General features: G+C 39.3%; 3 long non-coding RNA genes across 5 annotated transcripts; 1 reads left to right on the plus strand and 2 right to left on the minus strand.

Moving 5' to 3' along the window:
• Nucleotides 1–15,100: 15,100 nt before the first annotated feature.
• Nucleotides 15,101–16,767, plus strand: LOC102081260 (uncharacterized). 2 transcript variants are annotated; one of them, XR_003216837.1, is made up of 4 exons: nt 15,101–15,449; nt 15,702–15,826; nt 15,932–16,053; nt 16,213–16,767. It is a non-coding gene; the product is annotated as an uncharacterized LOC102081260 (long non-coding RNA). The 2 variants fall into 2 exon arrangements; XR_002061396.2 differs by having other exon boundaries at nt 15,104–15,449; nt 16,196–16,767.
• A 1,778-nt stretch (nt 16,768–18,545) lies between these two features.
• On the minus strand, nt 18,546–21,886 carry LOC109201395 (uncharacterized). Of its 2 annotated transcripts, none has more exons than XR_002061423.2 (4): nt 21,577–21,886; nt 20,668–20,825; nt 20,183–20,241; nt 18,546–19,211 (listed from the first exon to the last, which is right to left on the minus strand). It is a non-coding gene; the product is annotated as an uncharacterized LOC109201395 (long non-coding RNA). The 2 variants fall into 2 exon arrangements; XR_002061422.2 differs by having other exon boundaries at nt 19,175–19,214.
• A 1,361-nt stretch (nt 21,887–23,247) lies between these two features.
• Nucleotides 23,248–25,837, minus strand: LOC102081400 (uncharacterized). Its single transcript, XR_268035.3, has 3 exons — nt 25,701–25,837; nt 25,259–25,315; nt 23,248–24,052 (listed from the first exon to the last, which is right to left on the minus strand). It is a non-coding gene; the product is annotated as an uncharacterized LOC102081400 (long non-coding RNA).
• Between the last annotated feature and the right edge of the window lie 3 nt (nt 25,838–25,840).

Here is a 25,840-nt window from a genome sequence, read left to right on the forward strand (position 1 = left end):
TACACTGTGAGGCCTGGATGACTGCACAACTGTACTAATAACTGCCCCACTGAACTGGAATTGAAAGACCTAAATATGGTTTTATAAATATCATGTTCTTAACTTGCACCTGTGGCCTCAGCAGATTTTGACATATGGACTAATCTACATGAGATGACTTACATGATCTAATAATGCAAACATATTATGAAGAGTAAACCTGTCAAAGCTTGGTAAATAGGTTGAGGGGCAGACCCACACTTTTTAAACACTATGTGCCCTCAGCTCAGTGGAAACAAAAGGGAGAACTAGCTGTTATGGTTTTATGCAAAGTTTAAAACATACAACAAAGTTAAAGCCGTTAAAGAACAGTTTGAGATGCTGAAAACACACATTTGTCATTTATTCCTTTGTGTCACGGTCCTGGGTCGGTTCGACCCAGCATTTTGAGTTCCTTAGGTTTTGGTTTATCTTTGCATTATGGATTAGTTCTTATTCTCAGGTGATGCTGTTTTGATTGTGATTGTATTCTGTTTCTTTAAGCTATCTGGTGATGATGATGATGATTATTTCTGCTTTGGGTTTCGTTATCTTGCCCTAAAGTTTAGTTTAGGTTGACTGTGCTTAGTCTTCTCTGTCTGTCCCCCTGTCTGTCCATGATGTCTTTATGCCTGCTTATGAGTCTGCGTCTGTGTCTCTGTCTGTCGTGTGCTTCCTGTTTTATTTTGTAGGTCTGTGTCCTATGTCAGTGCGTTCAGCTTTGTGCTCTCCCTGTCTCGTCAGTGTAATCAGCGTCAGCCGTGTCTCCCAGCTGTTTCCTCTTCGCTCCGTTCACCTCTTGTATTTAGTGTCTGTGTCTTCCCCTACTCTGTGTTGCGTCGTTAACGTCTTCTGCCCTCAATCCCTGCGTGTTCTGTTTGCCGTCATGCCAGTCTAGTTGTTTTTCAGTATAGTTAGTTTTCTGTTCGGTAACTCCTGCAATAAAGCTGTTTGTTTGGAATTCAGTTTCGCTTCCGTGAGTCCTGCATCTTGGGTCCTTCCTCTCTGCCTGCCTGCACACAGCTGAGACATGACACTTTAAAGCTATGTCCGATCTGATTTTCATGCAGTGTTTTCATCTTGACTTTTTTTAAAGTAAAATAAAGGATTTCATTTAGAAACAATATTGACTACACACACACACACACAAAATCGCATATGTGGACATTCAGATACCAATTGGTCAGGACTAGAAAGTGTTTGAACATTAATGTAGATCAGCTGAAAGACTCCACAGACATAAGACAGACACAAAGTTTTTATTGTTGTCTGTGCTTTACAAAGTTTTAAATTATATGTTACCCTCTCTATCTGAGAACACCTTCTGTATATTCCCTGTTAAATGTTTAAGCCACGGTTTACACAGCATTATTGCCTGTTTTTAAATGTACATAATTCTTGCAGTGCATCTTTGTATGTGTTACTCCACAACTCTACACAGTAATTTAAATATGGCAATATAAAAGAACAATAAAGTATATCAAGTTATTCATGATTCAACAGATGTTTGGTTTACTTTGGGCTGAAATGGTTTTTGATCTTTTTAATTCAGTCATTTCTTGTTGATGACTTCCAAACTTAGACTTTTAAGGTGTCTTTGAATTTGAGGCTTGTACATGTTTCTGCATAATTAAACACAAAAATAAGTCACTGCTAAACAAATGATACCAGTGCTGTTGTTTACATATTTTAAATATACAAATACAAAATATACAAAACTATACTATACTATACTATACTATACAACTATACAAAATATACAAAACTACATGGAGGACCATTTGAGATGCTGAATAAACACATTTGTCATTTGTTGTTTTAAACTTACATATATATCCAGTCTGAATTTCAAGCAATGTATATATATATATATGTACACACACATATATTTTAAAGGCAGATAAAGGGTTCCATTTAAAAACATTTTCAACCATCACTGATTACTGACTTAATGTATGGAGCTTCATAAGAGGCTAGTTATTACGTAATTTCAACTCATTTTTAAACAGTTTGATTCTAAACAAATCTTTACCTGTATGTAAGACACATCCTAATTAGATAACTCTAAACAGTTAAAATAAATGTTTTTTTTAACACCATAATGTTTCTTGATCGTAACTGTGATGGTTCTGTATTCTAATGTGTTTAAATTGAATGTCAGAATTGTGCTGCTATTTCTGGCATTCTTTTGTAAAAAGAGAGAAATGTAGAGTCAATAAGTGATGTTTTCCCTCGGCTCTAGCCTGAGCTCCTTCCTGATGGCTGAACTCTTCACCTTATCTCTAAGAGAGAGGCCAGCCATCCTTCGAAGGAATCTCACTTACACCGCTTGTAGACACATTTTCGCTCTTTCTGTCACTAGCCACAGCTCGTGACTATAGGTGAGGGTAAGAATGTAGATTGACTGGTAAATTTAGAGCTTTGCTTTTACACTCAACTCAGACATACTTTCCTTTCCTGCACCCTAGTGTAGACCTTCCAGGAGAGGCTGAGCAGTGTGATCCCCTTATATTTAGTGCACACCCTCCGGTCCTCCTTCTTAAAGATGGGAGCAAACACCTTTGTCTGCCAATCCAGAGGTACCACCCTTGATCTCCACTCAACATTGTAGAGGTGCGCCAACCAAGACAGCTCTACAACATCCTCGAAGTATTCCTTCCACTGCCCGACAATGTTCTCCGTCGAAGTCAGCAATGCTCCACCTGCACTATACACACTGCAGGCAGAGCACCGCTTTCCCCTCCTGAGTTGCCTGACACTTTGCCAGAATCTCTTTAAGGCAGTCAAAAAGTCTTATTCCATGGCCTTTCCGAACTCCTCCCACACCAGAGTTTTTGCATCAGCCGAGCTGTATTCCACTTGACTTGCAACCTAGGGTGACCTAGTGCCACATGCACTTATGGACGCCCCTGTGTTCGAACATGCTGTTTGTTATGAACAAACTGTAGTTTGCCCAGAGGTCCAACAAAAAAGCACTATTTAGATTCAGATCCAGGTGGCTGTTCCTCCCAATCATGCCCCTGCAGGTTTCACTGTAATTGCTCACATGAGCATTCTTTCACTTTTCTAACTTTATGAAAATACTATGAGGTCTGATTTAAAAAAAAGTAAAACACTTTGAATTTGTTGAAAGAAGAGTTTCCCTTCATCATTGTATTATATATATACATACATACATATATACACATACAGTATATTTATAAATGTATACATTTATATATAATGTATTAATATATTATACATAAATAATGTATAAATTTATTTATAAAGACATTGAAACTGAATGATTTAAATAGTAAATAGTAATATGAATAAACAAGAGAAATATTACATTTATAAAGAGCTTTTAATTTATTTCAAAACCTTTAGGACATAAAAGACTTTCCTCTACAAATGCATGACTCCTGTGAGAGACCACTTGTTATGGTAGCATAGACCGACCAAACAACACCAAAGAACAGTCGTTCAAAACAGTCAGTACATTACAACAGTTTGTACTAGCTTGGAATAAAATTAATAAAAAACCTGCAGGAGCTGTGAGATGTTTTTGGGATACTCTGGTGAACAGATTTGGATCAAATGAGCCAAAATGAGTTTACATTAAGTCACTCTGAAGTTTTTGCATCATACTTATACTTCATGTTAACTTACTGCAGGGCACAGTGATGTGCCCACAGTGCCCCCTCACAAGCCCCAAGGAGGGGTATGTTTGTGGTATCTCTGCTGCCGTGACAACAGTACAGTCCCACACTAGAAATAACATATAAGTAAATAAATATAAAGGAAAGGTTCCTGAGAGCATACACTGCATTACATTTGCATTTATAGATTATTATATATATTATATTATAATGTATATCATTATAAAGCAATATATTACTGTCTATAATGTCCTCAGGTCTGAAGTGCTGAATGGATCAGTTAGAGCCCAACAGCAGGATTCTGGTACTTGAATTGGTGAACTACTTCAGTGAAGAGTAGACGACATCTGGCTCTGGTTTCCAGTCGAAAACATTTTCAAACACAGAGTTGAAACAGCATGAAGGGAAAACAAACAGTTCTACACAAATCCAACTCTGTTTGTCATGATTATTCAGTGATGAGTACATAGTAATGAACACTTCAGAGCAGATCACATTTAAAATAACATACAGGTCACTTTTGGGGCTGGATCTTGTGGGCCCATGGGCTGTAATGTACGGTGTGAGTTAATAAAAGAACAGGTTAGCAATATGCTGCACATGAATGACCATGTTCAAATGCTGGCTCCACCCCTGTGCACTAAGATCAATAATCTACAAAAATAAATGGACCTGTTCTTATACAGTATGTTTCCATTCTACTTGAGCACTCAAAGTGCTTCATACTACATGTCCCATTCACACACAAACACAGGCAACAAAAAGAACTTGTAAGAATGGGAACAAAAATAGACATTCACACGAGTTTGTTTGACAGTTATTTGTCCATAAGTGAAACTTTGAGTTTGTAGCAAATAAAAGACAAAAATAGGTCATTGCATGCGATGACTTCCCCTGTCTTTCTCTATCAGATACACACACAAACTAAAAAGAACTGATGTGAAAAAAAGAATTGTACAGTGTTATTTATGATAATACTATTATTTTCCATGTACCATTACGGAAAGATGTCTTACTTTATAACTGGCAGCAAGTTTCAGCAGCTCTGTGGTCATCACCTTTTTTGTTTTGGGAAAACACCACCAGCTATATTTGGTCATTGTCATTAATCACACTTTGACACACTATATAGTATCACCACGTGAAATCTCACTGTAAAGCTTTTTATAGAAACAAAAAGAGGAACAAAAGAGGAAGCAACTGTTGTGGTTTCACATGCAGAGTTGAAAGCATAGAAAACAGTTAAAACTGTTAAAGGACAGTTTGAGATGCTGAAAACACACATTGCTCATTTTTTCCTTTACATTACGGGCAGCCAGATTTTCATGCAAAGTTCTACTCTTAACTTTTATTTAATCAAAAGAAAAATAAAAAGTTTGATTTAAAAAAAAAAATACAATATTGATCATCATTAATAGCTGATGTAATGCAGAGGTCTAATGTTGTCTTGGCTCTTATTTGAGTAAAATAAAATGTAGAATAAAGATTTATATTTTCATGTTTTATACAAACACTGACAATTCACTGATTACTGATTTTCATTGAAAAACAGGGAAACGAGATCGAAAACAGGTGAAAACAAAACCTCATCATTACTAGGGATGGGTACCGGTCATGGCACCGGTTCTGACATAAACGGTAGTAACCAGACCGAAAAGCAGCGCACATTTCGGTGCTTTATTTCGGTGCTTTTTTTTCTGAGCCAATTCTAGCCAATCATTTTGCGTTTTCGAGTATAGTAGGCGGGCCCAGGTACGTACGTTCTTTTAGAGCAGAGCTACAGATTAAAAATGCGCAAGGCGAAGCGGTCAAAAGTCTGGCTGTACTTCGCAGCAAAAGATGCAAACTCAGCAGCCTGCAACAAGTGCTTTAAGCTGATACTGTGATACTGTCAAAGGAGGTAACACCTCGATGAAACACCTGGCGACGCATAGCGTTTTTTTAAAGCCGAGAAATGCGCCGTGTTCGATAGCTTGCTGCGAGACCTCACACCGTGCACATCCTCTGCGGGTGTGGTTCCTGTTATCGGACCCGGAGTTACCAGCATCCCCCAAAAACCCGAAGAGGAGAGTCCTGGCCCCTAGCCCTGCCAGTGTAGCAGAAATGATGAGGATGATGATAGCAGCAGCAGCCGTTCTCCTCTGCGTGAGTAGCTTAATGTTGTTCGTGTGTAATTTACGTTGAGTAGGCTAACCACGTTATTACATTAATGCATGCAAGATGAACTAGCAAACACCGTCGTAGTTACATGCGGCTGTCTTCTTGTTTGATGGCAGATACTCCCTTCACCCTGGCCAAAAAGGCTAAAATGACCAAAGAAAAAGTGGAAAACAGTTAAACATGAAACAGTTAAACATGAGAGGTTTTTAGACAAAGTTTGTGTTTTTTCCATTGTTTAAGCACTGCTTCCAGCCAAGAGTGATACCATATATGCCCTATAGCTGATGAAAAGCCTTACATTGTTATCTTTTTACAAAAAACAGCTGAATATGAGAGGTTTTTGGACCAATTTTGTGTTCCCCATTCTTTAAGCACCGGTTTGAGCACCGTTTAAGCACCGGCACCGATTCAAAAGTACCGGTTTGGCACCGGTATTGGATAAAACCTAAACGATACCCATCCCTAATCATGACGTTTTTTAACTGACTTTGAATTTGACTTGTTACAAATACTAGAGCTGTATTTATGATACAAGATAATTGATTAAGTATAAAATGCAGTTTTAATACCAAAAAAGCTTTTATGTGGAGAGCAACTGTAACAGTTCTATAATTTAACTCTTTACCCCTTGAAATCCTGCTCGGAGTAACCCTTGAAGCTTTTTCCTGAACCGAGCAGTTTCTGTCATGTTTCAGGCCTGATTATTTTGCATTTGTATTACAAGTTATTGAGAGTGGTCTTTGTCTATACAGCTACCCTTGGAAAACCCCCTATTGTACTGTTATTTTTCCAAACGTTGATTCTGTTCATCTGGACGTAGCGTTTTGTGGGAGAAACGTTTCGTCACTCATCCAAGTGACCTCTTCAGTCTCAGCTGACTGCAGGTTTCCCCAAACCTTATAAACAGTACATGTGCATAATGACTGAAACCAGCCCACAGAAGGAACAATGGGCTGTGAGGTCAGTTCCTTCATCATTTTCATGCAAATTCTCATGACCATTGCTCAACAACCACTGATCAATGGCCATGAGTACCATTCACAGAGAGTTGGGGAATGGCTGCAATCACAGCATTGTAAGATAGTGAAAGATGTACCCTTAGGCCCCCTCCTCGATTGAGAGATGGTCTTTCCCTTTTCACGTAAATGGCCTCCTTGACTCCGCGCTCAAACCAGCGTTCCTCCCTGTCCAGGATGTTACATCCTCATCCTTGAAAGAGTGTCCACTGGCCTGTAGGTGTGAATAGACTGCAGAGTCATGGCCTGACGAGGTTGCTCTTCTGTGTTGTGCCATCCGCTTCGCCAGAGGTTGTTTGGTTTCCCCGATGTATAAATCCTGGCAATCCTCCTGGCACTTAACAGCGTACACTATGTTACTCTGTTTGTGTCGGGGGACCCGATCCTTGGGGTGGACCAATTTTTGCCGCAGCGTGTTTTGGGGTTTAAAAGCCACAGAGACCCGGTTTTAGAAAAAATGCGTCTCAACTGCTCTGATACTCCTGACACATACGGGATCACTACAGGTTTTCGCCTGGGCAGTGGTTGTCTTTCTCTGCTAGATCGGCTGGAGCTTTCTTTTGGCGCCTTCCCAGCTGTGACAAACGTCCAGCTAGGATAACCACATTTATTCAGGGCCTTCTTGATGTGATGTTCTTCTGCTTCCCTGGCCACTGTGTCTGTGGGGATGGTGTTCACTCTGTGTTGTAGTGTAATTTAAAGTGCAAAAAGCCTTCTTCAGATGTGTTTTCTTTGCTCACCAATAATTAGCCATTAGCTAGTAGTGTCCTTTGGTTCAAACTGAGCTTACATCAAAGGCTGGAGTCTTGTTCTCATTCTGAATAATGATGCAGACAAAGTATATTGTGCTTTCTTTGTGATTTTTTTATGTTTAAATTGTTTTTTTGTTTTTTGTTTTTTGCTGATTTTTGTTTTCTTTTTTGGTTATCGGGGAGCAGAAGCAGTCTCTTCTCTACTTTCTTGCTGATTTAAGAAAACCTGAAGGTAGACTCAATGAGTCTGAAAGGCCGCTTAGCTGCAAGCAAATTATTGAGGAGAAGAGTGAGCGACAAGTGAAAGCAGACAGAATCAGAGCTGAAAGGACCTGCATCTTGGGTCCTTTTTCCTGCCTGCCTGCCACACAGCCAGCCGTGACAGAAAGGTCCTCAGCATCACAAGAAATGGTAAAAACAGCCCGGTTTAAAATATATAGATGTTATGGCCAAAGGAGGAGATAGCACTAATATCAAGACAAGAAAGCTCTTTGCCATGCAGAGAGAGTCACATCCCAAGTCAAGTACCCTGAGATTGTACACTAAGTGGAAGTAAAGAGATCAAGGACTAGGGAGTGTCAAAACCACTGACCAGGATGAAGAGGAAATGATAGACACATTCTATCAGTGGCTGGACAAAGCTGTACTGAAAGACAGCACAGAGGCACTAATCATGGCAGCACAGGATTAAGCTCTAAATATAAGAGGCTGGGGTCTATCATACACGCAGGACCCCAAGTGCATGATACTAGCAAGCAAAGTGTACATGGAACGCCATAAACAAGTGGCTGGCATGGTATACAGGAACATTTGTGCCGAGCAAGGTCTGGAAGTCCCGAGGTCAAAATGGAAGACACCCCCTAGGGTGGTCGAGAATGACTGAGCTAAGATCTTGTCGGACTTCCAGATACAGAAAGACAAACTGGTGATGGCTAACCAACTGGACATAGTAGTTGTAGACAAGCAGAGGAAGATGACCATAGTGATGTAGCAACATCAGGAAAAAGGAATGCTGAGTGCATGATGAGTGCTAATGACTAAATAGAGTGCACCTGTGTGTAATCCAATGTCAGTACAAATACAGCTGCTCTATAACGGCCTCAGAGGTTGTCTAAGAGAATATTGGGAGCAACAACACCATGAAGGCCAAGAACACACCAGACAGGTCAGGGATAAAGTTATTGAGAAATTTAAAGCAGGCTTAGGCTGCAGAAAGATTTCCCAAGCCTTGAACATCACACGGAGCACTGTTCAAGCCATCATTCAGAAATGGAAGGAGTATGGCACAACTGTAAACCTACCAAGACAAGGCCGTCCACCTAAACTCACAGGCCGATCAAGGAGAGCGCTGATCAGAAATGCAGCCAAGAGGCCCATGGTGACTCTGGACGAGCTGCAGAGATCTACAGCTCAGGTGGGGGAATCTGTCCATAGAACAACTATTAGTCGTGCACTGCTAAAAGTTGGCCTCTACAGCAGAGTGGCAAGAAGAAAGCCATTGTTAACAGAAAACCATAAGAAGTCCTGTTTGCAGTTTGCCACAAGCCATGTGGGGACACAGCAAACATGTGGAAGAAGGTGCTCTGGTCAGATGAGACCAAAATGGAACTTTTTGGCCAAAATGTAAAACGCTATGTGTGGCGGAAAACTAACACTGCACATCAATCTGAACACACCATCCCCACTGTCAAATATGGTGGTGGCAGCATCATGCTCTGGGGGTGCTTCTCTTCAGCAGGGACAGGGAAGCTGGTCAGAGTTGATGGGAAGATGGATGGAGCCAAATACAGGGCAATCTTGGAAGAAAACCTCTTGGAGTCTGCAAAAGACATGAGACTGGGGCGGAGGTTCAGCTTCCAGCAGGACAACGACCCTAAACATAAAGCCAGGGCAACAATGGAACGGTTTAAAACAAAACATATCCATGTGTTAGAATGGCCCAGTCAAAGTCCAGATCTAAATCCAATCAAGAATCTGTGGCAAGATCTGAAAACTGCTGTTCACAAACGCTGTCCATCTAATCTGACTGAGCTGGAGCTGTTTTGCAAAGAAGAATGGGCAAGAATTTCAGTCTGTAGATGTGCAAAGCTGGTAGAGACATACCCTAAAAGACTGGCAGCTGTAATTGCAGCAAAAGGTGGTTCTACAAAGTATTGACTCAGGGGGCTCAACAATTACACACCCCCCACTTTTCAGTTATTTATTTGTAAAAACCTTTGAAGTCATGTATGATTTTCGTTCCACTTCTCATGTGTACACTACTTTGTATTGGTCTTTCACGTGGAATTCCAATAAAATTCATGTTTGTGGCTGTAATTTGAAAAAATGTGGAAAAGTTCAAGGGGGCCGAATACTTTTGCAAGCCACTGTATTTGTTTAATATGTGCGTTGAAGGACATGTCCTGGTCAAAAATGACTCCAAGGTTCCTCACAGTGTTACTGGAGGCCAAGGTAATGTATGGTGGCCCTGAAGTGCAAACCACAAAAACAAATCACAAAACGCACAACAAATTGAAAAGCGCAAAAACAAATTGAAAAGCGCAAAAACAAATCTCTTAACGCAAAAACAAATTGAAAAGTGCAACAACAAATTCACTTACCGCAAAAACAAATTCACTTAACGCAAAAACAAATTCACTAAACGCAAAAACAAATTGAAAAGCACAACAACAAAAACCAAACCGGAAGAGGTAGGTACCAATGCTGCAACAACAGGCATCACTGATTGGATGATGGATCCGGTAGCCTTTTGAACCGGAAGTTGTTCTGCCGAACGTGGTTATGAGAAAGAGCAGTCAACGGCTGTATCCCAATTCAGGGTCTGCAGCCTTAAAGTAAGCAGCCTCAACGATCCTCAAGGGCCGCGTACTCAAAGACCGCTAAGGCCGGAAGTGCGAGGCTTGTGAAATGGGACGGTCTAGCCTCCGTCGCGCTGCCCAGGTTGCCTAGCAACCATAACACCAACCGCTGGAAACGTTTCATACAGCTTTGACGAAAATGAAGGAGAACATATTTTGTTCGTGTGTTTGTTTCTACACGAGCTTTGTGTGATTTAATAAGTATCTGAGGCTGAGACCACAGGACTGTAAAATATGATTGCTGGCCTTCATATCTGTACTGAACAGTCATTTAAGATTAGCTAGTAAATAACAATTAGCTAATGTTGTTCATGAGACTAAAGTCAGTGTAAATATGATATGGCCAATATTATAGTTCTTATATTAATCATAAGTTATTACAGCAGTAAGTTTGAACTCTCAAATCAAATCACTTCTATTGTCACATCACATGTGCAGGTACACTGGCACAACACATGTGAATGAAATTCATGTGAGTGAACTCTGTGTCTAATACTGAGCTTCAGTAAAGATTCAAGTTGCAATTATTTATATGTCCTATCACCTTAAATCTTCACTCAAAGACAAGTATCTTTGACAGTGTATATGTAGATGTATTAGATATAAGAGACAAATATTGTCCGTGTAATATGTTGGTATTACTAAATTTGGCTCAATGCTTACATATATGTGTAAAAAGAAAATGTACGAGCTGTGATAACTGTTGCTGATAACATAAAGAGTAGACTGATATATTAAATATTCCTTTATTGGGTGAGAAAATCAGACCATGTCATAACTGCTTTAAGTCATACAGAATAGATATCAGAGCCTTAAACAGGCTGACTTCTGCTAAATGGGTCAAACTGGGCAGAAAGTATACAAACACATAACATCCTTATAGAATATGATGTAACACTATAGATCAACTTACCTCAGAATATATAAAGCATATAAACAATTACAGCAATATGATGCAACAAACACAGCAGTGCTACTAATCCAAAATACTCAAAGCTTCATAGAACTGAAACAAACATTTATTTTTAGCTCCATTCTGCTGCTGATACATACTTTAGGTTTCTGAATATTAAACTTGTTGCTGCCTTTCATAGTGTGTAACTTGAAGGCCCTGAGTACTTTCTCCCACACTGAAAACACTGGAATGATAAAATTATCTGAACATTACCTAATAAGACTGATTCAGGACAGACAATTAGTTATGTTAAACTTTCCTAGCAGTCCTTCACAAACAGGGAACAGTCTGTCTATTCTCTCCATCTGTCAGCTGCTGCTGGCTCTTCCTCCTCCTCTTCCTCACACACTGCTGAGTTTGTCCTGGTGGATCATCAGGGGTGCAAAGCCTCACAGATGATGTGCAGCAGTGGGTCCCTCAGTCTGTCCTCACTCTGGACACTTGCAGTCGTCACACATGGAAATCAAATGTGTGATAAGCTGCAGGATTCAAACACAAGTGTAACTTATAAATACATGTTCATACTTTTATTCCACAATCAGAGAGAAAGAAACAGAGAGAGAGTGCAGGACAGACAGACAGGTGACAGTCTCAGGTGTATACACTGCTACAAAACAGCACAAGAGAAGGAGGATTTAGTGTTTGTGTTATTATGAGTGCTAAAGAAGAAGAGTTCCCAGATGGTACAGTGGACACATGTGTGACTCCTGTGATTAAAGCATCTTTCTTTCAGCTTAACGAGTGAACCGTCAGCTCGTTCAAACACACGTTAAAGTCCGTTTGGCTCGACACCACCGAACAGAGGCAGCAATATAACATAGCTAACATTAACAGTGCAGTGAATCCTGCTTGTGCCGTCATATTCAGGACTGCAAACCAAGCAGCATCACTGACTTTCAGCTTGTTGTGTTTGTGGATATATGACTGACTTTAATTATCCATAAAATCATCAGATTCTCTGTAAGATTAAGGTCAACTATTGTATTATTATATTTTAAATGCTTTAAAACCAAGTAAACGCTGAAAGTACAAACATCGCTAATGGCAAATAACTTTGCCGACATGTGGCCAACAGTAATGTTTTAATGTTCCTCATTATTAAACATTTGCACATAAATAAGTGACATCATATTCAGTACTTACCTTTAACAGTTTACTCTTCGGCCGCTCCGCTTCTGCCGTCTGCGGCAAAGTTATCCACAGTGACTGCTGCGCTATAAATTGTGGGATATGTTGGGCCACGAAGTCTACACCGCCACAGCCTTAAAATTCAGTGAAATGAAGGCCGAATTTGAGGGCCGCATTTCGAGCAGCCTTTGAATTGGGACAGCCTTCGGCGCACCGCTGTGACGTAATCGGCCTTAAAATGCAGCCTTTAAGGCTGCATTTTAAGGGATACAGCCAACATGTTTTGGGATACAGCCAACATGTTTTGTCCAAGTTGTGGAAAAAAGTTGGTAGAGCAGTCACCAAACTTCCGAACAGAACAACTTCCGGTTCAAAAGGCTACCGGATCCATCATCCAATCAGTGATGCCTGTTGTTGCAGCATTGTTACCTACCTCTTCCGGTTTGGTTTTTGTTTTTGCGCTTTTCAATTTGTTGTGCGTTTTGTGATTTGTTTTTGCGCTTTTCAATTTGTTTTTGCATTAAGTGAATTTGTTTTTGCGTTAAGTGAATTTGTTTTTGCGCTTTTCAAATTGTTTTTGCGCTAAGTGATTTGTTGTTGCGCTTTTCAATTTGTTTTTGCGCTTTTCAATTTGTTGTGCGTTTTGTGATTTGTTTTTGCGCTTTTCAATTTGTTTTTGCGTTAAGTGATTTGTTTTTGCGCTTTTCAAATTGTTTTTGCGCTTTTCAATTTGTTTTTGCGCTTTTCAATTTGTTGTGCGTTTTGTGATTTGTTTTTGTGGTTTGCACTTCAGGGCCACCGTAGTAATGCCATCCAGAGTAAGAATCTGGTTAGACACCATATTTCTAAGATTTTTAGAGCTAAGTACAATAACCTATTTTTTTATCTGAATTTAGGAGCAAAAAATGAGAGGCCTGTAACATGGTAGACTAGTGTGCCTGTGTTAATTCAGCTCCATATTATTGTGTGAAGTTGCACTGGGCTGGGAGTGGTTGTGTGTGTGTCACATTTTTGGTGAGCCAATGGCTGTAATGGGGTTGGGCTAATTAGAGGCAGGTGTACTTGATTGCACTGATACACTGGTCTACTTATAGCCCACACTACAAACACTGCTGTGTCATTTTGTCTCTCTGTGCAGGTATGTTATGTGATGAAATTGGATATGTTTGGGATGGATGGATTTTGCGCTATGACTTCTATTGTGAACGTGTCGTTTTGTCTCTCTGTGCAGGCCAGGGCCTAATATATGCCACAGCCTAAGGGCAGCAGAGTTGCAGAGGCTGGAGTGACAACTGGATATATGCTTGCAGGGTGGTGGGTCTCCAAGGACAACTTCTAACCCTGTTAAAGGCAACACGTGGAGTGCAACTGGCTGTGTGGCATAGCTGGCTCTGGCCTTAGGACTGTGTGTTTTATTTGATTCATAAAAGGGACACTGGACTGTTTTATATTTTATCTCTTGATTACTTTTGTCAATAAATTATCTTTTAGAATTTTATTGACTGTCATCATTTTGCCCACGACTGAGACGGTTGGTCAGACCTAGGAGCTTTCTTTGGGTGTGTTACAGGCCATCCAAACTTTATGTGTTTAAGACATTCCTGGAGTTTAACTAATTGAGCGTGTGCTATCTAGCTTCATGGATAAAGTTGGGTGTCAGAGACTGTGTTTGTGGAGTCTCCTCTTTTTGTTACTAACTGGGCTCAAAATTGGCGATAAACTGAGAAGACTTCACAGAAACAGCTTAACTTGCTCAGTTGATTTATTTTACATAGAATCCATTGACAATGGCCTCAGTAATAGTACACATTAGTGGAGAAATGCCCTGCACAGATTACTGTAAAGCACAATATGCTGTAAGAAGATGCGTGTCACAAATAACATTAAGCATGCTGACAAGCAGCCTCACAAAGAGATTCAAGAGAGAGAGATTACATGATCAGGCTTTGTATACTCTGGTCACTCCCACCTCCTCAGGTACAGTTGGATCATTAACAATCTAAGCTAGCACTGGAAGGAGGGGAAAACTGTGCAAAAAAAACAGTGCTACTAGGCCGTCATGTCAGTTATTGAGTATTTTGTTCATTAGTTTTAATGTTTCCGTAGCTAAATAAAGAAATTAAACTGAAAAGTAAAAGTAAAATGTATTCCTTATCTTCTGAAACTTTTTTTTTTTTGTGGCAACTTCAGGTCTGTCAGCGTGCTGAGGTCACAGAAACAAGAAAAGCAGCTTCAGACTTCAGAGTGTTGTTTACAGTTTTCTGTCATCATGATCTCCCCTGAAGTTTATCAAGCATTAAGTCCACAATACTGTAATGATGATTCTGACTTTGGTCATGGTTGCATAATATTTTAATAATATACAATTAATTCATATTTTTTATGTTAATCAAAAATTAACTTTGTGAAATTTGTATTTGAGAATGAAGAATGTGACAATATATTTTGGTTCAATATTTAATTCATTCAGATGCAATTGTTAAATGAAAGAAAAATATATTCTAATTTAGCAAACTAATTTATCAAATATATATATATATATATATATATATATTACTTTTAATACATTAATTTCACACCTGTATTGACAATACTATATTGTATTCATACAGAATCAGTTTGGTATCATTGTCTGTCTGTTCACTGATTGCTGAAACTAAGAGCTACTTTGATCTGTTTAGATCTAAAGTATCCAAAGTTGAGCTCTAATGTTTCTTCACCCTTGTGTGTGTGATATGTGATTTCCTACATGCTGGCAGAGCAGAGCGGCTGTTTGTGCTCACAGATGGTGACGGTGTGGAGAGACGGTGGTGTTTCCTCAGAAGAACTAGCAGAGTCACCAAGGGCACGAGTCCTTCTCACCACCTTGACTTGCTGACTGATGCTCATCTGCACTGCACAGAGGAAATCAACTAACCGAGGTTTGTCCAGTGCAGTGTTATGAAATGTATATTTGTTTTATGCTTACAGATATGTTTTTCTTGACAGAGGCTCTGCAGAGGTTAGACAAAGCAGAGAAAATATGTGCTTTACATTTTACTGTGATTTATTGAGATATTTGTTGCCTGATGTTTAGCAGGAATGGAGAAATGGAATCAAAGGGAGATGTTTTTGATGTTTTTGTAATGATGTAAGTAAACCTTCAATATTATTTATTTTCTTGGTTATATTAGGAGTGTTTCTGAGTGAGGGAGAGAGGAGTCATCATCCAGGTAAAGTGACGTGGATCAGTGGATACACTTGTCTCCCCTTTAAAGGAGATACTCTTAGAGAGAGACGATCCGAGTCATCCTTAAATGTTAGTGCTTTCAAATACACAAACATTTTTAAAGGACAAAAACGAACATCCAACTTTGACTGTAACACAAAATAAATCTTTGCATGTGTGTTTTCAAACTCTCAGATGGGCAGGATATCAGTCTTGGACTGTCTAACCTGCCGGAGCAGCACTGAATGATCACCACACATGAGCATGTTCCTGCAACATTCAGCATCTGATCTGCCATCTGTGTGCTTCTGCTTTTGGTAAGTAGAGTTAACTAACTACAGTAACTATAAACACATGCCATCCATTTCTAACAGCCTGGTTACTTCCTGTCAGTTATTTTAGAAACCATGTGGTCACCTGACCTAACACTGTTTCTTCTTCTTCCCCTTAATGTTGAAGTGTCAAATGTCAACCAGCTGGAGAGGAAACTACACCAGTGTACTGGGATGTTTCAGCAACACCTGCCAGATGCTGTTCCTTCATGGTGACATCACCAGAGACAGCCCCGCCCACCTCAGGACCTCGCCATTGATCATGATGATTATAATGATGACAGCGAGCGGAACTAAGACTGTAAAAATCCACGACCAGAATGTTTAGATGCTTTCTAATTATTAATGAATACTGAGAGCCTCTTTCTGTGTTTTGTCTGTTTTGGGTTTTTTTTACCTCATTTGTTACTAACAAAGTTCAACAAACTCACACAGTTTACATTCTGTATGTTTCCATCTTTACCAGCCACACTCTTAACTGCAATTAAGAAAACAAACCGTAGAAATCGTTGCTTTTCTCTTTTGTAATTGATGATAATTCAGTGAATATACTGCGCTGCTTCCTTTTGTTTCGTCTCACATTGCTTTAAGTTTTTCAGTGTTCAGTTATTTTTTACTGCTGTTTGAATTCTCTGTATGTTTGACCCTGTAGACTGTTTAATGGACTGCTTGTCTTCCTGTTTGTAACCGCCGCCTGTTTTTGACTAAAGATTTGGATTTCTGACTTTAACACAGCCTCTGCGTGTCCTCCCTTTGTGTCCTCTTCCTCTGTGAATGTGTTGCATGTGTCAGATTCATTTATTAACAGCTTTCCCACAGTCAGTTGCATCAGCATTCATTCACAGCACATTTCAGAAGGATTCAGATTAATACAGTGATCTTATAGTCAGAATTATCCTGACAGACTGCCACTGTAAATTATCTTTCATCAGGTCAATTTTAAAGTTCAGTATTTCAAAGCAGGAGTTATGAAGAATCATATTGGCATTAGGACTGTAACAATATGTACTTACAAAGTCAAAGTTTTTTAATTATGCTAGAATATTGGAAGACAATCAACTTTTAGTGTTTTCTGCATATTAATTATACTGAAATAGAGATGGTGACCATAACTGTACAGAAGCACTAAACAACTGACAATCTAACAAACATTATTGGCCTGAGCTGTCATGCACAGTGAGTCTGATCCTGTGCTGTGAGAGTCTGATAAGCATGTTTCTGGTCAGTTTGGAAGAAATAATATCACAATGTTGATCTTTTTTCAATATTCCTTCTCTTTTACAACATAAACTGTGATCAAAGCTACTTATGTTCACAGCATGTAATAATAGTGACAGTCCAGGGCATTGTGGTCTGTTGAGCTAGGGTTAGGGTTAGCAATTCAGACATATGTAATCAATATTACTCTTGCTGGAACAAACGCCTAGGAATTTATATTATAATTCATGAAATATTCAAATTCAGTATCAGTCGTTTTATATTATAACCACGTATCCACCCAGGGTCATGGTGGGGCAGGGCTCTGTCCTGGGATGCTTGAGTGAAAGGTAATGTACACCCTGACCAGGTATCCAGTCTGTCACAGTTGTTTTCAATATTTGGTTCTAAAATATGAGTGAAAACAAAAATCCAACTAGGATTCTTGCATATGATGGATGAAGTCTGTCTTTGACTGTATTGTCCAGCTGATCCATCAAACCCCCAGCAGGTGAACCTTATTCATGACATAACACAGTAACAATCTAAAAAATTAAACAGCAACAGTCTAAATCTAAAGTGCATTCTAAACTCCTCTTCAATAAACTATATAGATGTGCAGTGAGTCATTCAGGACTGTAAAACGTGAACTACAGAACCCAGAGTCTTCATCATTAAATCTCTGGTTGCTTCATTTTTCTATCCTATATCAGATACTTTAAAGGTTTTAGTAAAGTTGCATTCTCATGGTGAGGCAAAGTGTTTTATGTGTGTGTGCGTGTGTGTCATGAACGGCTGTAAAAGCCCTTTAATTAAAGAACAAAGCGGGGTTTGAGTTCCTACGGCGGACAGCTAATAACAGGAATCGGACGCGCGGTCCACCCTAGTCCACAGCAACCACCATAGCAACAGCCTAGCATGTCTTTAAAAACATATTCTGTCTTCATAACTATCAAAAACGTGAAATGATTTGCAAAGCGTGAAAGTGTTGCAGAGAGCTATGGCGGTATCTTTGGAAGCTGTTTACATATACGATGTAACCATGGAGACAGTCAGTCACGTGAGCTAGCGGTGCATGTTTACTACAGTGAATAAGGTGATTGCGTGCACAGCGTCCACACGCTGCAGAGGGTAAAGACATTACTTCAATATTGTTTTATATTTATATATATTTGCCTTCTGTTGACCATCACCTCAGGTTCACCATTACAGTTTCAGCATACAAATGTCTAAATATGAACACATTAAAAAAACTCATGTCTCAGAAATAAGCACAGCTGTTCATGTTTGTCATTATAGTTTTATTTGTAAGAAAATTGTGAACTTCAAATTGTGTATCTAATCAAAGAACATTTGACAAGTCTGAGTCATTCCTTTGCCCTATGAGAGCTGGAATAAATATATATCCTGACAGTTACAGTTGAAACAGTAGAGACAGGTAGAAATGGGCTCAGATTAATCTTTGCTTAGTCAGATACCTCCTGTGTTCAGTCCATCATATTAAAAAACAAACAATAGCACGATCCGTGTGAGTTTGCATCCATTTCCAAATCGTAGTCAAGCAGCCCAGTCTCATAAATAGGTAACAGAAATGTCTCTAATGTAGACGTGTACAGTATAGTGTAAGCATTAAAAGATCATAAAGGAAACACTAACATTTATGTGAAACTAATTGTAATAAAAAATGAACAGGTGATTTATAGATTTAAAAAGAAAGAATCTGAAAACAACACTTTTTTGGTCTAAGTGGTCAAAGTAGAAAACAGAACTGATGTTCAAGAACAAACCGTAGCTGCACTAATATTACACATCTCCATTGTTGTGGTGAACAATGTTGCTTTTAAAACCACATGCAGTGTGTGACCATGAACGCCACTTCGCTGAAGCATTTTTCTTCTTCTTCTTGCCATCAGAATGGAAGCAGACAGAGCACGAGCTGCTTTGATCTACTGAAAGGAAAAAGCAGAACATCTGAGCTGAAACCATTAAGATAGAAACAATAATTCAATGCAGTGTCTCACATAGCTTAGCCTGTTACAACTGTTGATACAAGCTAAATATAGTTAAAACACAGTGTCAGGGAACTCCAGTGTGGGAACTAGTGGCTTTAGGTTTGTAGTCATTTAACTTTCATCCATTCATCCATTTAATTCAGGAGGAAGAAATGTCAGGTTGGTGCAGGCTGGTTACATGCATTTGCTCCCATGCTGTCTTTAACTAAATGACTTGGTTCACTTTATGGCTGGGCTGTATGTGAGGTTATATCATGTTATTTGGGCAGGAGTACCTGTCCCCTGTTAGGCTTAGAAAGTTTCTCCAAGGGTTTCTCCATAAGCAGAGCTTCTAACTGTTATAGCTTTTAGCACATCTGTAGCTGTGCAGGCTGACAGGTTTTTGATGGCTCTTTTTACCCCACACTGGTTGTGTGTAAATAGCCCCACTAGTTCTTTTGGGTTGCAGTTTACTTGGGAGGAAGGGGTGGGTCTGCCAGGACTAGATGAATAACAATTATCTGGCATACATAAATTTCATAATGCATGCATATATCTCTATCAATTAAACCTGGCCTGAGAGCTGCCATTTTTTACATTCAGTTGTTTCTCTTAGAAATTTTGGATCTAAATAATGAATGTGTTACAGTTAAAGTGACACTGGTCAGTGTAAATGGCTCATAGGGACACAGAAACCTTTATATTAGATACCATCACCTGACATCGAGTGTCAAACAATATCAAAGCTGTAAAAGCTGTTTACAGTCAGAATTTATAAAAACTATGATTGTAAATAAATTCAAACAAGTGAGCTTTTCTCTTTGTGCTGAATATCAACACTGTGACTTCTTAGACTGTAAGCTTTACTTCAGCACAGTTGTAGAAGTCGTCACTCCAAATGTCTTTTGATAACAAGAAAAAAATACCTTTTCAGTCCACGGCCTGAAGTTCTTCTCCAAACATCTTCTGCCATCGGCTTTGTCTGCTGGTTTGAAGACAATAAACCACAAAAAAGATGATTTAGTCACTTTGTCTGCATCATGCAGCTCGAATGTGTTGTGTAACGATGTTGAATAGCCGCTGTTATCCCTCTGCTGTGTCAGTAGGATTGTACTGTACAGCATCTCATTGATATGTGAGGAATGCTAATGTAACACGATAACAGACGTCTGGTCTTACATCATTAAAATATAAGGAGCAGGAGATATTTAGATATTTTTATTATATTTTATAGATGACAGATATTACTAAATAGATAGAATTTACTAAATAGCTGGATGAACATGAAAAATATGTCCATAATCACAAATGACCATGAGAGCCAGTAGAATTAATTCAACTAAACACTCAAAAGACGTCCTTAAATGCTCTTTAAGTGGCAGAACAAACAAACAAACAGTTAATCGCTTACTTGAGATGAAATCTGCTCAGCTACTTTGAAAACAGCTTCTAACTGGTTCCTCCTTTAACAGGATGACTGCTCAGGGGTAAGGCCATCATGCAGTCCAGCAACCTTTATGGTCCTGCTTTGATTCACCAGGAACTATTAGGGAAACCTTTCAGCGCCTCCTGTGAAAGACACAGGCATAAACATACAAACATTTATTAACATGTTCCACAGTCTTCCAGTTTGATTTTCTCATCCTGTGGACAACAACGTACAGAGATGCAGGTTTATGTTAACTTTTGTAAGGTTTCTTTACTGAACATATCCAGCTGCAGCTCCACTGTGATCCTGAACTGGATAAGCACTTAAGAAAATGTGTCAATAAATGGACAAACATCAGCTTACTATATTTATCCAAACAGACTGGACCAATAATGCTTCACTGAGTTAGAGACTTTAACAGTCTCTTCTATGTAAGAATGTCTCGTGATAGACCTGCAAACTTGACAACAAAGGTTTTTCAGACTACATGTAGCTGTCCTCTATGTCAGCTCACACATTTACATTCATGTCACACTTATTTCTGCTTTCCCATTTTTATCATTATTACTTACTTTTTGATTAGATACCTTGAGTTTGTAAATGATCAGATTACATAATTGGGATACAATTCAATACAATTCATGTATCCAATTCAAGGTCGCGGGAGGATGAAGCCTATCCCAGCTGATACAGGACAAAGACAGGCTGCCAGTTATCGCAGGGCTAAGACAATACGTGTAACAGAAAATCCACTTAAATGTTTGATATTTCTAATAATAATCATAATTATGACTATTAATTAAAATATTATTTAAAGGTTTCTTTATAAATACATTTCGATTTTTTTTTATAACCCCTAGAATATAAACCTGAGCTGTTTCAGATTCTGACCTCTGACCTCAGTGACCAGGCTGTGTCCTCACTGCAGCTCCCTCTTCACACTGACAAATGAAACTTCTGTGGAAGAAAAATCTGGAATTTTTTTTATTTCCAATCCACTTAAACTATTAAGGATTAAGCAACAGTGCTCATCTTTGCTCTTCTGAAATCTGTGTTAAACAACAGCAAACATAGCTTTACACACCACCAGCAGCCATAATGCTAAATTTTAATCTTCAAATGTTTCTGAGCCGTCTTCAACCTGCTTTTAACACAGAAAAGTCCCACAGTCAATGCAGCCTGACTTTATCCTAAATGTTTAGCACACACAGAGACACAGAGGGACTGTTTAAAGTTTAGTGTTAACCTGAGTCACTGTTCATTTACAGTATTACAGAGTCTGGCAGTCTTTGCATGATGTCCACGTCACTGTAAGCTTCTAGCTGACTCTCAGGTGTGACAGGTGTGCCAGCAGGAAAGAGTAATAATAACCTGCATCCTGAGGTTTGTCATGCAGGATTAAAGGAGCCAGGCTTTGTTCACACAGCTAGGATTGTATTTACACTGACCCTGGGTCAGTACAAGTATCATACAGTTTAAACGAAGCACTGAAACTTGCACATATTTATAACAGATGCATTGAAGCTAATCGAGATATTTACTGTTAATCTGTGGCTGCGATTAATCACTTTACTGGAAACTTTATTAACTAGTAACTTCATCAGTCATGACAGAAACTAATATTTCTGTGCTAACATCGTTTAAACAGTAACAGCTTTACTACAATATAAGCTAACGTTTACACCGTAACTTTAAGCTAGCACCATAAAGACGGTAAAACACGTAATAATATCTACAAATGCATCTTAAAGCTGTTATATTAGCACTCGCTGTATTACTATAACCACATTAACATTATTGACACTCGCTGACTTTTAATAGTCATTTTATAAATGCTGTCCGTTTAAATGGTCTTACCTGTAACACTGCTGTATCCACCGGATTCCAGCCAGAGTGGATTCTGGAGTCTTCCCACGCTCCAGTTACTGATCCTCCATCTGGATGGATGATAACAACCTTCTAAACAATCTAGCAGGTGGAGATGGCCCACATCTATGGGACTGATTTCTGCTAATAACGCCTGATGGACTGAACATCCGAAGCGGGTGAATAAAGTCACCCGGTCGCTAGCTGTGCCATTACCCAGCATACACCTCTCCCTCCATAAATGCAATAAACGATACAAAAGTAATGGCCTATAATTAATTTATCTGCTGTATCTGCTGTTTCTCAGGTAGTTGCTTACATTATATAATATATTGTGTTCAGTACACGTCACTACAATGTGATTTCGGAAATGTATAAATATACGGACAACAGGCTCTTCGGCGGCAATAAACAACGTTTAGGGAGCAGCATAGTATTCAATGAGAGGACCCTGCACGTCAATTCTCGACGCGAGGGGGGTACCCTGCGCGTCGATAAGTGAAGCAGAGGGAGCCTGACCATGCGTCACACATTTGACGAGTTGGGAGTGAGAACGTGTTGTACAGGCTGAAGAGGAGGGAGACCTTCCAGCATGTTATTGTCAAGGTCAGCGGTGGCAGACCATGGAGTTGTGGGGAAAGTAGGACACAAATGCAGGACTCTCTGATGAATGTGTTTATTTACAGTGAGACAAATAATAACACAACAATAAATCCAGGACAACACAAAACCACATATTGCAGCTATTACAACAGCATACCTTTGTCAGAGAAGAGTAGAACTAAGGCCTTCTTCACTGTGTTTCAAAAGAAGCTTCATGAAGGGTGAAGGGAGCAAAGTTATGCTTCACAAAAAGAGTTGAAAGGCCTCCCAAACTCATACTGACTGTGTGAGATGCATCTCATTCCAAAGACAAACATGTGACAGTCTTATGAAGTTAAAGAGCTCTGGCTCAGGCTCTGCTTACAAGCTGCACATTAGTTAAAAACCATAAATAAAATTTAAAAACCATACAATAAACAGACAAAGAAATACATATAAATAACAATAAAATAAATACATAAATGAAAAAAGAAGATAAAAATAAATCAGTATATATTACAACTGTGAGTGAGACTGAGCCTGTGCAGACGCCTGTGTGTCAGGAAACTTCATCTTCATCCTGCTGTGGGGTCAAGTGATCGGTTACTGAGGAATTTACTTAGTACAGCGGAAATATGAGATTAGAAAGGAAACACAACTCACAGTGTGCACGTGAACACACATACGTATTCAGACCACCTTCACTTTACTGGCATGAGTTATGTTGTTTGCTGAACCAGTTTCCAGTTTGCATTGTGTGCCAGTATTCTGGTCTTGTCCCACAGGGAGGCCCCGGGGCAGGCCCAAGACAGGCTGAGAGATTATATCTCTCAGCTGGCCTGCCGGACAAGCTGGAGGAGGTGGCTGGGGAGAGGGAGGTCTAGGCTTCTCTGCTTGGACATTCTACCTGCTTCCTGGTCTTGGATAAGCAGAAGAAGATGGATGGTTATTCAGCCAAACGGGAAGCAGATGGTTCTTTTTACCAACAAAAGGGAAGCTGCTGCTGATGATAAAGGAAGCTACATCGTTTATATACATGAATGCACAGAGGATAAAACTGAGAGAACAGGAGAAGATAAGTTATTAAACCAGCTCTCTGACGGGTCAAAACCAGGTCTGCTCTCATGTGATGTGTGCACAGTCTGCTCTGAGTGTTGGTACTGTGTAGATAAACTCAGAGCAGACACACAACATGATTCCGACTGCAGCTGTTTTGAATCCACGTGATTTCATTTATTATTAAGTTGTTGTTCATTAACAAAATTCCAAGAGCAAAAAAGAAAGTCAAACAGAAGGTTTTACTGTTTTACTGCAACATAACAGTCTAACAGCCGGGTGGGAAGTTTCCAACATTTCCTGTCTGGTTTCAGTCATTATAAACATTTTAATGACATAAAGATCACTGTGTGTGTGGCTCTGATGGATTAACAGAAGCTTTGCTGCTGAACTGTGTTTGAGCTTCATGCAGCGCAACTTTTAACTCTCCATTGTCACCAAGCTTTAAATCTCATCCTCCTGAGACATTTCCACCATCAGGTGATGTTGGATGACCTAATCTCATTCCTGCTGGATTATTTATGAAACACAGCAGTGACTCTGAGTCAACATTAGAGCTCACTGGATTCATTCAGATGTCAGTGTAAGTGAGGAAGCTGTTTTTTGCACCTCAGGGCCACCAAATAAAAGAGTTACATAAGTTTTTTGTGAATGTAGGGACACCGGATCGTTTTTCTTTTTGTTTCATTTGTACTAAAGTAAAATTGTTGGGAGTTTTCTGAACTAAAGTTAAGCTGAAATATATCACAAATATATAAAGAGAAACTGAACTGAAACAAAACTTGTTTATATTTGTTGTATATCTGACATTCACAACGTGTCAGAGAAATACAGAAACAAAGTCAATAAAGAGTTTATGCTTCTTCTTCACTCTGGTAAATGTAATTCTGTCTATGAAGTGCCATAACATTGTCAAAATAGATGCAAACTGTTTATTAAGCACATTATTAGAAAGACCAGTAATATGTACATTGCTAGTAAATCGTTTTTGTTAACCCCAATAATCTGCAGTTACCACAGTTTGACCAGAGCAGAGATTAAATGCGAGTCAAGATCATTTAAAGCTCACCAGAGTTTTTAGTCTTCAGCAGGTTGAAGCTCGTTAATGTGCTGGCCTCCTGCTGTGCTTTCTTTATAAGCTGATATTTAACAATAAAAAAAATAATGCTGCGCTGTTAGTGCTCGTGGTATAGGTCTTAGCTGATCAGTGATATTTAAAGACAAACAATCATTATTGTGTATTTTTACTTATTTATTAAAACTTTATATCACACTTTACTTAGAAAAATGACGACATGAACAGTTTATGAACTTTTTTTTACATTTCCAAGACCTCTGATTTCCACGGCCTTGAGTTCAGAGCAGAAACTTATAAATCAGCTGTTTAGTATCTACATCCTCTGCTCTTCCAGGTAACTTTAACAAAGAAACTGCTGAGTTTGACTCTCTCAGCTTCCGCACTGATATAATTTAAACAGACAGTCTCCCACTCCTGTCTTCAACCCACTCACAGAGGAAGCGCCAAAACGCCGAAGTTCCAAAAATGGAGAGGTGCTCGACAGCGGACTCAACGTCATCTTCATCGCTCTGCGCCGTCCCCGAGGCGCTGCAGGGCGGGTATAAAACACTGTCAGTCCACGGAGACCTTCTC

The sequence above is a fragment of the Oreochromis niloticus genome, linkage group LG3 (assembly GCF_001858045.2).
Source record: "Oreochromis niloticus isolate F11D_XX linkage group LG3, O_niloticus_UMD_NMBU, whole genome shotgun sequence".
Classification (NCBI taxonomy): Eukaryota; Metazoa; Chordata; class Actinopteri; order Cichliformes; family Cichlidae; genus Oreochromis; species Oreochromis niloticus.